This window comes from Dipteris shenzhenensis, chromosome 24, assembly GCF_047967505.1.
Source record: "Dipteris shenzhenensis isolate YYH24624 ecotype China chromosome 24, Dip_SZ_1.0, whole genome shotgun sequence".
Classification (NCBI taxonomy): Eukaryota; Viridiplantae; Streptophyta; class Polypodiopsida; order Gleicheniales; family Dipteridaceae; genus Dipteris; species Dipteris shenzhenensis.
This window is the reverse complement of record NC_141619.1, coordinates 11,637,516-11,654,826: the sequence shown is the minus strand read 5'-3', so window position 1 is coordinate 11,654,826 and position 17,311 is coordinate 11,637,516.

Sequence of the window (17,311 nt, the reverse complement as noted above, 5' to 3'; positions counted from 1 at the left end):
TTAGGATAGGGCTGACTGGCTATCTGTAGTAGACCTTACTACTCACTTCTCTCTCAATGTGCTCTTGGATGATGTCCTTAGACAGATAGTAGAATATTGGTCATCAAATTTCATTCAATCTCAAGTTTGGGTTATTAATCAATGGTTTCTAGGTAGTGGATACTTCAGAAGATTTCAATCAAAACTATTTATCATAAGTTAATGGAATACCTCTCTCTTAGATGGTGTTAACATCCACAGAGTATAGTTGCCAAATGCAGGGTAATCAGTGATTAGAGGTGATTAGGCTTCATGATTTACTTCAATGGTTACACAGCAATGGAAGGAGTGTAGTACAAGCTCAGGGAGTTTGAGCCCCAAATATCCCAAGGCCAAAGCTTGTAGACAATGTGCAGATTCATGATTTACTTCAACAGTTACAACCATGGAAGGAGCACAGTACAAGCTCAGGGAGTTTGAGCCCCAAATACCCCAAGGACAAAGAGTTCAGGCAACGTGCATAGATTTTATGTTCCAGCTGCCGAGTTATAGTTTCTAGCTACCACGTTGTATTTTCCAGCTGCAAGTTGCAGGTTAAGTGTCTCACAAGAGTTAAGCCTCGCCACTCTAGGTTTTGAGCCTCATGCATGGGGTTTGAACTACAAATGGCTTAAGGCTTGAGGACACTCAAGGAGTTTGAGCCCCAAATAGCCTAGGCCTTGGAGGCATGAGGCTAATGCAAGTGCTATTTTGCGGCTGTTGGTTAGGAACACCTCCTAATGCCAGGCTTGTCCCAAGTGCTCTTATATGGTTAACACAAGCACTATTTCCGCTAATAGGGAGAGATGGAAAGAATAGAAATATGCCTTGGCACCCTATGGGCCCAAGAGCCTTTTATTGTAAAGAGAGAGAGAGTGCTAAAAGGAAAAATGTTGGCCCTCCCTTCAAAAGGTGAAATGTAAAAAAGGCTAAAGGGTCGACTTTGGTCTTCATTGTTGTTTGCACAAGTTTGAATACAAGCTCCATCTTCTCTTCCAAGAGTGTTTTGGGTGTTCCCTTGTTTCCATTGTAGTGCCCTTGTGTTTGCCACTCCATCCCCCTTCACTCTCCTCTTCCCTTCTCCTTCTCCCTCCCTTCTCCCCTCTCTTCTCCCCTCTCCCCCTTCCCTCTTTCTCTTGTGGAAACACATTGCAAAGTCCAAAGACTGCTTGAGTGACACTTGCGGATGGCTCGTGCCTTGCATTGCTCTCAGAAGGAGTAGCTTGGAGTGGAGGTTCCATCGGCATCTCTTCAACATCCCCATAACATGTGAGTCACCGTCAAGACCTACACATTTTTTGCACCATTGCCAGGGAATAAAGGTATGCTTTTGCATTGCACTTGTCTTCCTTCGTTATCTATTGCACAAGGCTTCAAGCTTAACTTGGAGCTTTGTCAGTGGAGTTGGAGGAGAAGAAAGAGTGAAGAAGTGAGAGTTTTGGATGGAAAATTTAGGAAAGCTGTCATTTTCTATTGGAAAGTCATTTTGGATCATTTGAAGCTTGTTTTTTATGCTTTTTAGTGTTTTGAGTTGATAATCAAAGCCTCAAGAGTTAGAGTCTACATCCAAAGCATCACAACGGAGTCCACAACAAGCATCATAATCCACTTTGATAACACAAACAAAACAAAGCTCTAGCATGCCATTCATGATGGATAGATCAAACAATGATTGTAAAATATGGCTATAGTAGTAGAGCAATAGTTAGGCAACCAACCAAGCCTAATGCATGAGGTGTGAGATAGAATTGCTATGTGTGCTAAAGACATTAGATAGTCTTTTAATAAATCATAGAGGCCATCATAATAGATGTCTAGAGAGGCTCAAGAGTGGTAACTTTGAGTGGTGGTGTCTTTACTTGTGGTAGAGAAAATATGGTTGACCAAAGAGAAAAATATGCATAGGGATTGTTCAATGATTCTAAATTGAACACACAATTTAACACATAGTGATGAGGATGAGAGAAGACACCTGACTTTGGCCATATAATATGTGCACTCTCCATACCAATAAGATGAACATGATATAATAACCCTGATGTGGGTTACCCTAAGTCCATAAGGCTTGTTCCCTTACATCCTTACTCTCATATGGAGAATGGTACAAGTGCCATTCTAATCTAATATTTCACATCGGTTTACATCCTCCTCTTTAGCATGGCATTGCTACCAATCTACTTGACCTTGAAATAGAATGAGATTGATACTAGGGTGATTCTCCAAAATTTAAATTGCAATGGTATTGCTGTGATTCTCAATGTGAAAATAGCACTGATGCCATTCATATGAAAAAACTCACATGACAGATGGCACCAGGGCCATTCTAATCCAAGAAAGTTTGTAGAGAATGGCACTGATGTCATTCATATGAGATTGGCACTAGTGCCATTCTGTACAAACTCACATAAAGAATGGAACCATTGCCATTCTAATCCATGAGAGTTTAAATCTTGCATTTTGGCTTACAAAAGTTGTTTTTCTTTCAAGTTTTTTTCATTGTGTAGGTAGACTAGGTAGTGTAGCACCCACCTAGCATAAGAAAACTAGAACAGAAACTCAAAATCCTCGAAAAATCCACAAAAACTAGTCAACAACCTAGTGTTCATGACCCTCGTGGGTCGATGCACTAGAGCTATCCCACCGACTAGCGCAGTAGTTGTATCCCCTTGGTCAAACCTCGTCGACCCGGCGCATTAGCTGAATCCCATTGACCTAACCTCTGACCATGGCCTTCCCTGCCAACCTAACCTTTGACCACGGTCTTCATTGTTGTTTGCACAAGTTTGAATACAAGCTCCTTCTTCTCTTCTAAGAGTGTTTTGGGTGTTCCCTTGTTTCCATTGTAGTGCCCTTGTGTTTGCCACTCCATCCCCCCTCACTCTCCTCTTCCCTTCTCCTTCTCCCTCCCTTCTCCCCTCTCTTCTCCCCTGTCCCCCTTCCCTCTTTGTCTCGTGGAAACACATTGCAATATTCTGAAGGCCGCTTGAGTGACACTTGCTGATGGCTTGTGCCTTGCATTGCTCTCACAAGGAGTAGCTTGGAGTGGAGGCTCCCTCAACATCTCTTCAACATCCCCAATGACACGTGAGTCACCGTTGAGACATACACATTTTTGGCGCTGTTGTTGGGGAATGAAGGTATGCTTTTGCGTTGCACTTGTCTTCCATCATTATCTGCTTATTGCACAAGGCTTCAAGCTTAACTTGGAGCTTGGTTAGTGGAGTTGGAGAAGAAGAAAGAGTGAAGAAGTGAGAGTTTTGGATGGAAAAGTTAGGAAAGCTGTCATTTTCTGGTGGAAAGCCATTTTGGATCATTTGAAGCTTGTTTTTCATGCTTTTTAGTGTTTTGAGTTGATAGGAACCTAGTTGTTAAGATTGCTAAGGAGTGTATGATGTCCAAACCACAAAAAACAACCAAAAATGATGATTCTTGCTTAATTTCAAAGTGGTTTTGTGTGGAAGAACTCACCCTTCAAGAAATCTTGCATTTTGGCTTGCAAAAGTTGTTTTTCTTTCAAGTTTTTTTCATTGTGTAGGTAGACTAGGTATGTAGCACCCCCCTAGTATAAGAAAACCAAAACAAAATCCCAAAATCTATTCACTACCCCCACAGATCAGTGCACTAGAGCTATCCCACCAATTGATGCATTAGCCGTATCCTGTTGGTCAAACCTCGTTGACCCGATGCATTAGCCAAATCCCACCGACCTAACCTCTAACCATGGCCTAACCCGTTGCCTTTATTAAATGCTTGTTAAATTTAATTATCCTGATGACTTGATAGCTGTTGACCTGTGGCCATAGAGCTATCCTCGGTGACCGTTGCTATATCGTTATTTCACCGATCGGTGTGGTAAGCCCACCCCCACGTCCGTGGCCGTAATCTCACCCCACCGATCTAATTATTCCATCGACTGGCATGATAAGCTTATCCCTCAAACCGTTGCTCTATGTCTACCAAGTCGCCCATTTTGCCATAATTATTCCGTCGACCCAATTATTCCTCCGACCACTGCTATTTTGCTATCATGCCGCCCATCGCCATAAATATACCATCGATCGGCAAGTTGATCCTTATCCCACTGACCCCGTTATCTCTCTATTCATTGTCTTAAACTTATCCCTACATCCATGGGGATACCATCTGCGTCTGATCCCACCAAATATGTGGCACAATTTACTTCACCGAGCGGTGTGTTATGCCTATTACACAGCCTGTCGCACTACTGCTATCCCGCCATCATGCAATAACCTATCCCTATGCCCATCACCATAGAACTATCCCTACAACTGTTGGAATACTCTGGGGTAGTCCAGAATATAAAAATTCCAGAACCACAGTTCAGCTTGAGTGTGCCTAGTTAGAGGTCCCGTAAATGCACTTGAGGTCTAGGAGAATTTCGCCCAAGGATTCCATGCCAGAAGATAGTGCTTTGAGCTATGCTTAGCCCACCTTTCTCCCTAGCTAGGGATCCAGAAGCTTGATTCCTAGCCCCCACTTGGTAATAGGCCCCTGACAGGAAGATCTATTTAGGTCCGATGAGAGGGAGAGCTTGGATGAGGTAATGCAAGGCCCCTCAGGTCCAAGGGCTTCTGAAGCCCCATTCACTAGTGTGGCCTCTCCCAACTCTCCAACACCTTCGGTTGCATCTAGGCTAAGAGGTACATTCTCCAACATGTTTGGACGTTTAAGTCGAGCAAAGTCACCAGACATGGAGAGCCCCTTTGCCAACATGTCGGCAAGAAGGGAAGGTTAGCAACATCCAGCTCTCGAGCCACAAACCGCAGATCGAGACGGAAACCACCTTCACAGACCTAGGACACTCCTCCTATGCAAGACCTCCCCAATGGGAATGCATGGATGATGAAGATCCATGGATGAGGGAATTCCGAGGGCAAGATCCCAGCCGAGGGGATGCAAGAGGCTTCCAAGGAGGGGCGCCTTATGAACCCCCAATAGCCCATGTGCCACCACCTTTCATCAACTATGGGGCACCCTAGTTTCCACCTTAGCGCCCATTGCATGGAACCACTGTTCCCATGCCTCAGGACCCACATCCTTGGAGAGTATGTCCGTTCCCATCCATACCTATTGCACTGATGAATGCAGGACTTGGCACATCCGTTCCAATGCCGATACCAGCAACTATGTGAATACCACCATCAGGGCCAGCAACCTTGTGTCCTGTTAGACTCAAAGCAACACTGCCCCCACTAGCTACTCAAATAGTATTAACTGATGAGGCAATGTGCATCTTGGTGAATGCCCTAGGAAGGGGAGCCACACCACCTCCACCCACCCCAGTGTTTCCTACAAGGGCTACAAATCCCTCGAGGATTCGACCCATAGATATCTCCAAGTTAATTACCAAATTCCTTAGAGAAGGAGACCTAGTCTCCTACATGGAGCGATTTGAGCAATTTGCAAAGCTTTTGGTGCCCATGGGGACGTAGAAATGGCCAATGCGTTTGGTCTCGGCTTGGATGGCAAAGCAGGCCAATGGTATAGGGCTCTCACCCCAGAAGAGAAAGTCAACTAAGAGATGTTGAGAAAGGACTTCATTGTGGGGTCCGCCCCCCGTGGCCATAAATGGAGCCCAATTAACAGTTGTATGAGGCACCACTGTATCAGCACAGTTATCATTTAAAGTGAAAGTAGATCACATGTTTGATCATGTGATGAAAAAGAAACTAATGATCCCATTTACATTTGCACACTCCTCTATCTTTCTTTCTTCTTCTTTTTTTGGCATAAAAAAGTTAGCTAACAGATTAAGAGGGTTTGTTAGCTCTCAATAAAAATATTAGAATACAAATTTTGGCCATCAATTAAAGGGCATATTATTTATGGCCCATGCTACAAAAACAATATTTTTACGCATTGGAAAGGGATATTACTAGATATCTAAGAAAAAAACTAATCAAGTCATCATTTTTGTAAACTAACCCTGACAAGTGTGCAGAATAGAGAGTATTGTAACCTTAAGAGAAGATTCCTTAGCACCTATGTTTAAGGACTTTTGCAAAACCAACTGATTAGGAAACCCCAAATATATATAAAGCAATGGAACAAAGATAGGGCTAACAAGCCATGAAAGTCAAAAGCATAACCTATAGGCTAACAAGCCATAAAAATCAAGGGCATACCCTCTAGGCCTCCTATCAAGGCAACTCTCCAACTACCACCTAGAAAGAAACAAGACATTAATCCAACTCTACAAACCAAAACCTCCACATGCTTTCAAACACTCCTTGTTATAACCGGAAAATCCTGTAAAACGTGTTAAATTTCTTCCATGTCTCTACCACACAATGGGCACCCATGATTCACTGCGGACCATCGAGGCAATCATCCCCAAACTAGCATAAGACATTTTGCATAAGACAGCTCAATTTCTCCAATTGACAACCTATGTCTTTTAATCTAGCCTTTTACTACCCTTGGACCTACCTAAGATTCCACTTGTGTAGGTCTCAACGACGGTGACTCACATGTCATGGGGATGTTGAAGAGATGTCGATGGAGCCTCTGCTCCAAGCTACTCCTTGTGAGAGAAATGCAAGGCATGAGCCATCCACAAGTGACACTCAAGTGGCCTTCGGATTGTTGCAATGTGTTTCCACAGTGTTTCCACAAGAGAAAGAGGGAAGGGGGAGAGGGGAGAAGGGAGGGAGAAGGAGAAGGGAAGAGGGGAGTGAAGGGGGATGGAGTGGCAAATACAAGGGCACTACAATGGAAACAAGGGAACACCCAAAACACTCTTGGAAGAGAAGAGGGAGCTTGTATTCAAACTTGTACAAACAACAATGAAGACCAAAGTAAACCCTTTGGCCTTTTATACATTTCACCTTTTGAAGGGAGGGCCAACCATTTTTCTTTTAGCACTCTCCCTCTCTTTACAATAAAAGGCTCTTGGGCCCATAGGGTGCCAAGGCATATTGCTATTCTTTTCATCTCTCCCTATTAGCAGAAATAGCACTTGTGTTAACCATATAAGAGCACTTGGGACAAGCTTGGCATTAGGAGGTGTTCCTAACCAGCCCCCAAATAGCACTTGTGTTAGCCTCGTGCCTTGGGACAAGCTTGGCATTATGAGGTGTTCCTAACCAGCCCCAAAATAACGCTTATGTTAGCCTCGTGCTCCAAGGCCTAGGCTATTTGAGCTCAAACTCCCTGAGCGCCCTAAATCCTTAAGCCATTTGTGGTTCAAACCCCATGCATGAGGCTCAAAACCTGGAGTGGCGAGGCTTATACTCCCATGAGACACTTAACCGTAGCTTGCAGTAGCTGGAACATACACCGTGGTAGCTGGAACCTATAACTCGACAGCTGGAACATACAATCTGTGCACGTTGCCTGCACTCTTTGGCCTTGGGGTATTTGGGGCTCAAAATCCTTGAGCTTGTACTCTACTCCTTCCATGGCTGTAACCATTAAAGTAGTTAAATTACATGGTGTAGTGGAACAAAAAATGAACAAAGAATAGAGAGTACACAGCAAACTAGAGATGAACAAAAATTTCCTTTAATACCAGTTGATGTAGTACAGATGATGGCTCCGTCCACCCATGCACTCCCACAGTGGAGCTTAGATGGCGATCTAGATAGATACTAGGTGAAGAGATACTAGCTAGAAGATTTGATCTGGTTCAATGGATTGGGGAGGTTGCCTCTTTATAGCTATGAGGGCGGTAGTCGGATCAAACATAGTCGGTGGAACTGACCAGTCAACCTAGTCGATGGAACCGACTAGTCGTCCATGGAATATTCAAAGAATATTTCCTATACTGTCACCTTAGCTCTCACCCCCAAACAAACCCCCACTAGGTGGGCCACTGGCCCCCAGGCCCTAGTAAGAATAAGGGGCTCCCACACAATCACATTTCTACCATTAACGGTCTCATTTGATAGACCTTATCTGACATGCAAGTCACAATCCATCTAGTGTCCTGGGCTGACACATGGCTTCTCCTCATATGGGGGCTCTATGGGGGCCTTACAACTTGAGCACCTTGGACCACTGGTGGTTACCAGGAGGGTGGGGCATTGAGCATATCTAACACCCCCCCTCAATGTCCACCCGTAGGTGAACTACCTTCTCGGCCCAATGCCGAGTCTCTGAAGATGACCCTGAAGCTGATCCTTCCCAAGTACCTTGGTGAAGATATCTGCTCGATTTTGCTCTATTGGACAGTAGACCTTTTCCACTATCCCAGCCTTGATCAAATCAGGCACATAGTGATACTAAATCTCTATATGTTTTGTGTGCGCATGAAACACTGTATTTTTAGCAATGGCCATGCAACTTTGATTGTCGCACCTCTGCATAGTTGCCTCATCCTCTTGCACTCCCATGTGCCATAAGATCCTCCTCAGCCACATTGCTTCACAAGCAACAAAACATGATACCTTGTACTGAGCCTCGGTAGAAGACAATGCCACTGTTGGTTGTTTCTTACTATTCCAAGAGAAGATACCAAAACCTAAAGAGAAACAATATCCAAAAATTGATTTCCTAGAATCAACATCTCCAGCCCAATCTGAGTCACAATGACCAGCCAAGGAAGTGCCTGTACCATAAGTGATGCCATAATCAAGAGTGCCCTTCACATACTTGAGCACCCACATCCCTGCATTCCAATGATTCTCTCGGGGCTTATTGGAGAACCTACTCAAAATGCTGTCAACATCAAAACTGATGTCCGGTCTGGTGTTGCACAGATAGATGAGACTACCGACCAACTTCCTGTACCTCTTGATGTCTGCTGGTGGTGAGGCATCCTCCATAGACAACCTCACATTTGCCTCCATAGGTGTAGCTATCTCCTTGCACTCAAACATACCAAATACCTTCAAGATCTCCCTTGCATATTTTTGCTAAGAGATGAAGATCTTGCCTGGCTCTTGCCAAACTTCAATCCCCAAATAGTAGTGCATTAAGCCTAAGTCTATCATCTCAAACTCTGTGCTCAATGCCTTTCTAGTCTACTGGATCATATCACTAAGCCTAAGTCTATCATCTCAAACTCTGTGCTCAATGCCTTTCTAGTCTACTAGATCATATCTTCATAGTCACCTATAATAAGGAGATCATCCACATACATTAGGGGAGAATTGGGGTCTCCAAAGGGCCCCCAATTAGTGTTTCCTAATTTCAAGGGATTAGTGAGGTATTTGAGGTGTACCAATGGGAGTGCTCCTTTTTGTGGGGCAATGCCATGTTGAGGTGGAGGGTGGGTAGACCTACAAACAGCCCCTATTGGCTACTCCTCTTACACCGAGGACCACTCAAACCATCCCCCCCCTCAACCCATGCTTGACCCTTCTCCCATATGCACCTCCCCCAAACAAACCTACAAGTCATTCAAGAGGCGGTGGGCCCTTCTGGTCAAAATTTCCCCCCCTCTCAGCTTGTTATAGGCTTGCCCATGCCTCTTCTCTGGTCCAGCTCCATTCTCCCTCCATTTTTCAAATGTGGGAACTCATTTGGCATCTTCTCTACCCCCTCCATTTTTCAAACGTGGGAACTCATTTGGCATCTTCTCTACCCCCTCCTACTTTGGTCCACTGTGTTTCTCCCTCTCTAGCACCTCCTGTAGAAGCTGCTCATTCTCTCTCCATTCCTAGCTACAACACCTCCTACAGTAGCAGTTGCTCATCCTCCTCTACTCTTTCTCCCTCCATTCCTAGCTACAGTACCTCCTGTAGTGGCTGCTCATCCCCCTCTGCTCTTTCTCCCTCCATTCTTAGCTACAACACCTCCTGGAGTAGCTGCTCATCCCCCTCTACTCTTTCTCCCTCCATTCCTAGCTTCAGCACCTCTTGGAGCTTCTCTCAACCTTTAGTTGCACCCTCTATACCTTCTCCCTCTCTCTCCCTCTATCGAAGCTACTCTCTCCCTCCAAGCTGCACTTTCTAGTCCACTATTGCTATTGTGACCTATGTACAAGCATGGTGAGGACACCATACATGTACTCTATGTCCCATAGGAGAAAAAATGCATTGGGTGAATGGGTGCCTTGCACCTATAGCTTGAATGATTGGATAATCATGAGAGGATCTGCCAAGGGTCCACATAAGCTTCCCAAGAGCAAAAGAGCTGATTTTTTGCATGAATGGAAGGGCCGCATCATGAAGTTCAAGCTTGGGAAGAAAGGATTGCTTGCAAAGGTGCAACACATCTACATGGGGAAGGACATGCGCCTTCCTCCATCAAGCAATCAATCGACAATACCATCACATTGTAAGTCTGCATTTTGTGTAAGATTTTGAAGTGCAATGAGTCAGTTTGAAATTGTATTTTGAAATAGAACCAGTGTAATGAGTCAGTTTGAAATTGTATTTTGAAATAGCACTTATGCATAGCAAATGTATTTCCTTCAGACTTTGAGGAGTGGGAACCAATCGAGTGCTTCTTAGGTAAGTTTACTGCCATTCATGAGGATTTAGGAAAGCAAATGCATGCTGGAGAGAAGTCCTCTACTTTGAAACAGAGAAATATCTATTGGTATAATGTCAAGTACATTACTCCAAGGACAGCATCAGGCTATGGCCATCTTCAATGCATTGCAACACCACAACTTGAAGACATGGATTGCAGCTTGGTGGACACAAGAACAATGCAATCATACAAGGAAAAGATTGCAAAGGATGTGGGCATGGCCATGAAGTTTACATTTGGCTTTAAATTGGTAAGGTTGTCTTAGTTTATGACTCTGCACATTTTTACTTATTGTTTTCAAAATATCCAGATGCACAGAACAAAAACCATGTGGTCATGCAAGTGCCTACATGAGAATGCCCTTGAGGAATTGCTTGGGGTGAATTGGGGAAGCAGGTCAAGTGAACAAAAGGGTGATCTGTTTCAATGCCATGTATGTAAGGACAATGTGGTTGTCAAGTACCACATCTCCCGCCAAATGTTATATTTTGCTTTCCAATATAGGCACTGGAAGAAAATAGGTGGCAATTGGCTCCCCCTTGACTCTAATGATGATGATAATACAGGGGTCAGTTTATGTATTGGTTCTCATTTAGGAGATGTCAAGAATGTGACTATCACATCACAGTGGACTCTCAGGGACGTGCAGGAACACCTATTGGTCATGGAGGATGGCATGTCTGAGTCCTTTCACTTTACCTTAAATAGTGAAAAGGTAGGAAAGAGTGCAGAGAAGCTCGTGCATAGTGCCACTTTTATCCCTCTTGCAATATTGAAGATTGTAAACAATGTGGGATGGAACAATTGTGGATTTTGACATTTTCCAATTAATAGTGGTGCAATTAATTTTGATGTTTTGAATGGCTTTGTTTCATGTCAATGTAAAGTTTTTCCCCAAAAATTTATAATTCTTTTTATTTTTTATATTTAGAACATTTGGTTATATATAGGTTATAAATTACTTTAGTTTCAAAGTTTCACTATCATAGCCATAATTCTCCCAGCTACCAAACTACCATGGATTCTGCTAGGCTGCCTTCCATGATTTCATCTCCCGTACTCCATTAATTGATAGAGAGGAGGAGTTATTTCTAGTCTTTGATAAGAGCATAGATGTCCTAGGCACCTACTTGGGAGCCCGAGATGATTTTGAAGACCTCATCAAGTACATGCATGGCTACATTGTGAGTTTTGCATATCAACTTGATGAGTCTACAAATAAATGGGTCCCAATTGATTATTTGAAGTACTTGTTCAATCAAGAACCCATATTCATGAAGCGTTTAGATTGCTTACGAGCCCAGCTCACACCCCTAGGGTTTAGGGAGGTGGACATTGATGACCTTCTAGCATGTGAAAACACAGGAAATAGGTTCCTATCCTACAAAATGACCTTTATTTTCCTTCTCCAAGAGGGACAAATGGAAGAGGAGGCCTCAACCTCAAGCCTTGACCCTGCCCCTACCCTTTCTGATCCTCTTATTTCTATAGATGAGCCCAACATCTACAATGAAGAGCCCATAGATGAAGAAGCCAAGGAGCGAGAAGATGCATTGGCCCTGGAAGTGCTCCAATGACTCCTGAACCCCATTCTACTTCTCAAATTCCATCCATCTCAGGCACCACCTTTGTTGACCCTGCAACAATGATATGGTTTCTTGCTCCCCTTCTTGTCGATGGAGAACAATACCTCTTTCTCCACCATGACATAGAGGTTATGTTTGGTCTCCGGGAGGATGAAGCTCTTGGTGTCCTATGTGGATACGAGGTGGCCCCACGACTATGCAAGAACCTAGGTTCTTGGGAGCAAATGATTCAATAGAAGAGGTGCTTTCTTTACCATGCCTAAATCAAAGATGTAGAGACATCAATCTACTCCGACCTACTTGATGTTCTAGAAGAAGCCTCCACATCTCACTCCAGATAGCAGGAGGCCTCTGGATCCATCCTCATTGACAAAGGGAAGGGATTGAGCATGACAACTCCATAGTGGTAAGAAACTATGAGCTTTGAATTTCTTCTCTCTTGGTATACTTTTGCTTTAATGGAATTCTAATGTAATGTTGGACTATTGTAGGAGGCATTTGAGGTTGACCTATTCTCATCTCAGTAACACCTTGTTCGCAATAGCTTCGGCTAAGATCACTCACTGGCACATTACGTTGGCCAAGCAAAAGGGCGCTTTGTGGTTATCCACAAAAAGTTTTCTCCACATGGCAATGATGACCTCTTGAAGTGCAAGGCCTTGTCATGAGTGATTGGTCATGTTGACATCAATCGCAATGCTGATAAGGTCATTTTGGTGAACCACATGGCTGCCCTCAATGCCTTTGGAACCAATTTTCAAGGTATGGCATTGACGGCAGTAGCCATGTCCCTGGCCAGCACAATGACAATAGCGTTGACTCTCTATCGACTAGGTTTAGAGCTAGGAGTGTATTTGGGAATTCAAAGCTCATGTTCTCAATGTTTTAGAGAAGAGAGAAAGGCTCTAAAGCCTTATTATATAAAAATTTTATTTTATATGAATATAGATATACTTTTTATACATTGCGCCATTTTTTGTTCCTTTACAAAATTTATTTTATACTGTCATTGTATTTTGTAACTTTAATTGTTGTTGGCATTAATATTTTCATTCACTATTCTGTTCAAAAGCATGTTATTAGATAAATATTTGCACTATAATGGTCATTTCTAAGCAATCCAGCAAGAATCTCACCACATGGCAGAAGGCAAATGTGTTCGGCATCACACAGGAAGCCCAAAAATGCCAAAACTCGCTATGGCATGTATGGAACATGTTTGACTTGGTCAAACAAGCCCCATACGTGCCATAGTGGGTTCCAAGTCAAATAGGCCCCATACACACCATAGTAGGTTTTGGCATTTTTGGGCTCCCTGCATGATGCCGAACACATTTTCCTTCTGTACCACGGTGGAAAAACATCATTGGACTGGTACTCCAATTCACACTAAACTTGCATAAACTGATGGAAAGAATCACGTAACATGTATAATAACATGGGAACAGTAATAGAACATAAAAATATCTTTTATTCATTGGCCTCAAAGGGCAGAGATTTACAAAATGATTTAGGTTACACCAAATGAATCTAAACAACATCTAGGGCCTAAGGGAGGGATTGAAGCAGATGCGCTTGGCGAGTGCAAGATCCTTGTCCATCACTGTTACTCTTTTGGAATGGATAGCACATAAGTTCGCATCTTCAAAAAGACCTACTATCATCTGCTCCGTTGCCTCTTGAATTGCTCCCATAGTGCCTGAAGTGAAATGCACATCATTCTTGTAATGCTATGCTATTTCACGTACAACATGCTGGAAGGGTGCACGGGAAATGAGATTGTCCACAGTGGTTTGGAACTTGCGGGATCTCTTGAAGTGCCTTCATGCCTGATTTTTTGCACCTCTTAATCTTTGGGGGACCCTGCACTAGCCTTTGGACATGGCTCCATGGCCACTTGTCTGCTTTGAACTTCTTTCACCTCTCCTCCCTTGCAACCACCTCTTCAGACTCCTCTTCCTATGTCTGGTGGGTCCTTCGAGGTGGCTTGTCGTGCATAGGGGTCTGCATTGTCCTTGGTCTCTTTTCCTTTTCATGAGTTTGTGAGATAGTAGGCTGAGGCTCTTGCTCAGCTCGTACTAGAGGCTCCTCATATCTGATAACATCGAGGCACACAGGGTTGATGGTGCTCTTCCATGCAGTATGCGGTCTACTTCCACCCTGATCAATAGGTGCATGCGCCCACGCACGCGCATCCACACACACCCACACACATACACACGCCCACGTGTGTGCGTGCACACATACACACACACACACATTCTTTTCTCTTTTATGTACTCAAATTGTGATTTATTTACTCTACTAAGCCAATTGCAATTTTCACCTTGTTGAAGTTGGAATAGAGGAAGCCAATATGACCACGGCCTTTTGTGGATTGGATCTTTGACAACGAGGAGATTGAAGCTTTTGTAGACAAACACATTTGTATGACCATGTCTTTGTTTCCCTTCACACTTAAAGATATTCAAACCCACAAACACTACAAAACATGCTACTCGAAATTTCGGTGTGATGGAAATTATTGATTTGTCTTTTATTTATAGAAATCATGAATTATTGTGATTTTCACCTTGTTGAAATTGAAAATTTATTCTGAAGACCCAACACATGTCCTAGGTTGAATGGTGATTATAAGATTTGGTGTGAAGGGAATTATTGATGTGTTTTTTGTTCACATGAATCGTGGCTACAGTCTTGGTGTTGAAAGTCACTTTAACTCAATGGCATTGGGAATGAAATTCTTCCTGAGGGAGTGTGCCACATTTAGTCTATGAGGGTTCTATACAGATTGCTTGTATAATAACATGGGAACAGTAATAGAACATAAAAATATCTTTTATTCATTGGCCTCAAAGGGCAGAGATTTACAAAATGATTCAGGTTACACCAAATGAACCTAAACAACATCTAGGGCCTAAGGGAGGGATCGAAGCAGATGCGCTTGGTGAGTGCAAGGTCCTTGTCCATCACTGTTACTCTCTTGGCATGGATAGCACATAAGTTCGCATCTTCAAAAAGACCTACTATCATCTGCTCCATTGCCTCTTGAATTGCTCCCATAGCGCCTGAAGTGAAATGCACATCATTCTTGTAATGTTGTGCTATTTCATGTACAACATGCTAGAAGGGTGCATGGGGAATGAGATTGTCCACAGTGGTTTGGAACTTGCGGGATCTCCTGAAGTGCCTTGATGCCTGATTTTTTGTGCCTCTTATTCTTTGGGGGACCCTACACTAGCCTCTGGACATGGCTCCATGGCCACTTGTTCGCTTTGAACTTCTTTCACCTCTCCTCCCTTGCAACCACCCCTTCAGACTCCTCTTCCTATGTTTGGTGGGTCCTTTGAGGTGGCTTGTCGTGCCTAGGGGTCTGCTTTGTCCTTGGTCTCTTTTCCTTTTCATGAGTTTGTGAGACAGTAGGCTGAGGCTCTTGCTTAGCTCATACTAGAGGCTCCTCATATCTGATAACATCGAGGCATAGAGCGTTGATGGTGCTCTTCCGTGCGGTCTGCTATGAGCCCACCAAATACTTCCTCTTGTTGTGGCCCCTGTAATCTCTTTATCTCCTCTCTTTGCCTTTCTTGCTCCCCTTGTTGGTCTAGATGCTCCACAAGACCCCACGGAGAACGGAAAGATAGTTGATCAGGATTGACTGGACTATTTTTCCCCTCTTGGGAGACCTCTCTACTTCCACGGTGAGTTGTGTGGAAGGACTGAGAGGACACTTAATCATGCTTGGATCCTTCATCATGCTGGGATTCCTCATGGTGCTGAGATCCCTGGGATCCCCCATGAGAGTCGGATGGTGGGGACTCGCATTGCTTGGACTCCTGATGATGAGAACTACCTTCAGATCCCTGCTAATCATTGCCCTCTTGGCCACTGGGGCTTGCAATGTGTTCGAAGGCCATGGCGTTATGAGGAGGACAACGGGTAGCATCTAAATGGCATCCAGTGGGTCTAGTAGTTTGTTTAACTCGTGCCATAGAAATGAGGGATTTTAGTGTTTTGAAGTGCTTTATATAGTCTTTTTTAAAGCACTTTAGGGTTTTTCTTTTAAATTAGGGTTTTTTGAGTGCACCCCCTCTCCCCCAATCTTTGGTTGCCAGTTCGGTAATACTTAATCTTCACCATTCTCCCTCCCAACCCACTCACCCCTCCGCCTTGCCATGTCGCACATGCAATTCTACAATTTCCAAACAAATTTGTGAAATTTGGAATCTATAGTTGACTCAAAATAGTGTTAACTTTATTCATCAAACATTTTACATTTGGGGCTCTCTTAGGACCCAACGCTTCCCTTGTCTGACTCTACGTTGCAACCAAAGTGTAACCGCTTGCTCCCTATTGAGGACTTCCAAGCAACACATCTCCTTGTCTTCTTGACATGTTGAACCGCTTTTGCGAGACTTGAGACCTCTACCTTATTGCGCTTGAGAGTCCTGGCCTCTAGACATCTATAAAACCAATCGAACATTTTGTGTAGTGCATTGCTTTGTGTGATACCACCCCCATGCCTTGTATTCTTGAAGTATGCTGCCTTTGCTTTGTAGTATGATTTCTCCATTCCTTCAGTATTCCAAATGGACAAAGGGCCCCATTGCTCCACAAACCATGGTGCATATGCATAAAGAATATGCTGTAAAGAAAAACATTGTATTAGAAACATAAATTGACTCAAATTTAAAGCACAAAATTTCAACCTAAGGAGGATTACCATGTAATGTGTAATATGTGACTCCCCCCATGCTTCTACCATCAATGATATGAATTCTCCTAATGTTGTCCTAAATCTCTCATAATAAAGCTCATCTATTTGACCTTTGTCTAAGCAACTTTATAATGCATCAAGCTTTGTCCAGAGTTTTGCTCTCAAAGTAGCAATTTGCAGATGTGAAGCTTGATTTGTGGTGCACTCACACAAAGCTTTCCAGTACTCCCAATCTAGGGTGCTTTGAGCCAATGTATGTTTTTCTTTATCAACATTGTAGTTGGAGAAGAACCTCCTTGCCATTCCTCCACCCATGGACACTTTAGTAGGAAGATTTTGTGTCTTTCCTGATTGTTTCTTGTCCTACTTAAGCTTCACATTGCCTCCGTGAAGTACCATTAGTGAGAGAGTTCTTCAGCTTTTGCAATGCATTGTGTAGATACTTGCTGTGGCCTCAAATTCCAAGCATAATCTAGATGGAGATAGAGTAACTTATCAAGTATACGCAATTCAGCATGCAAAGTACACACGTGTACCCGCTCTAATGGAAATG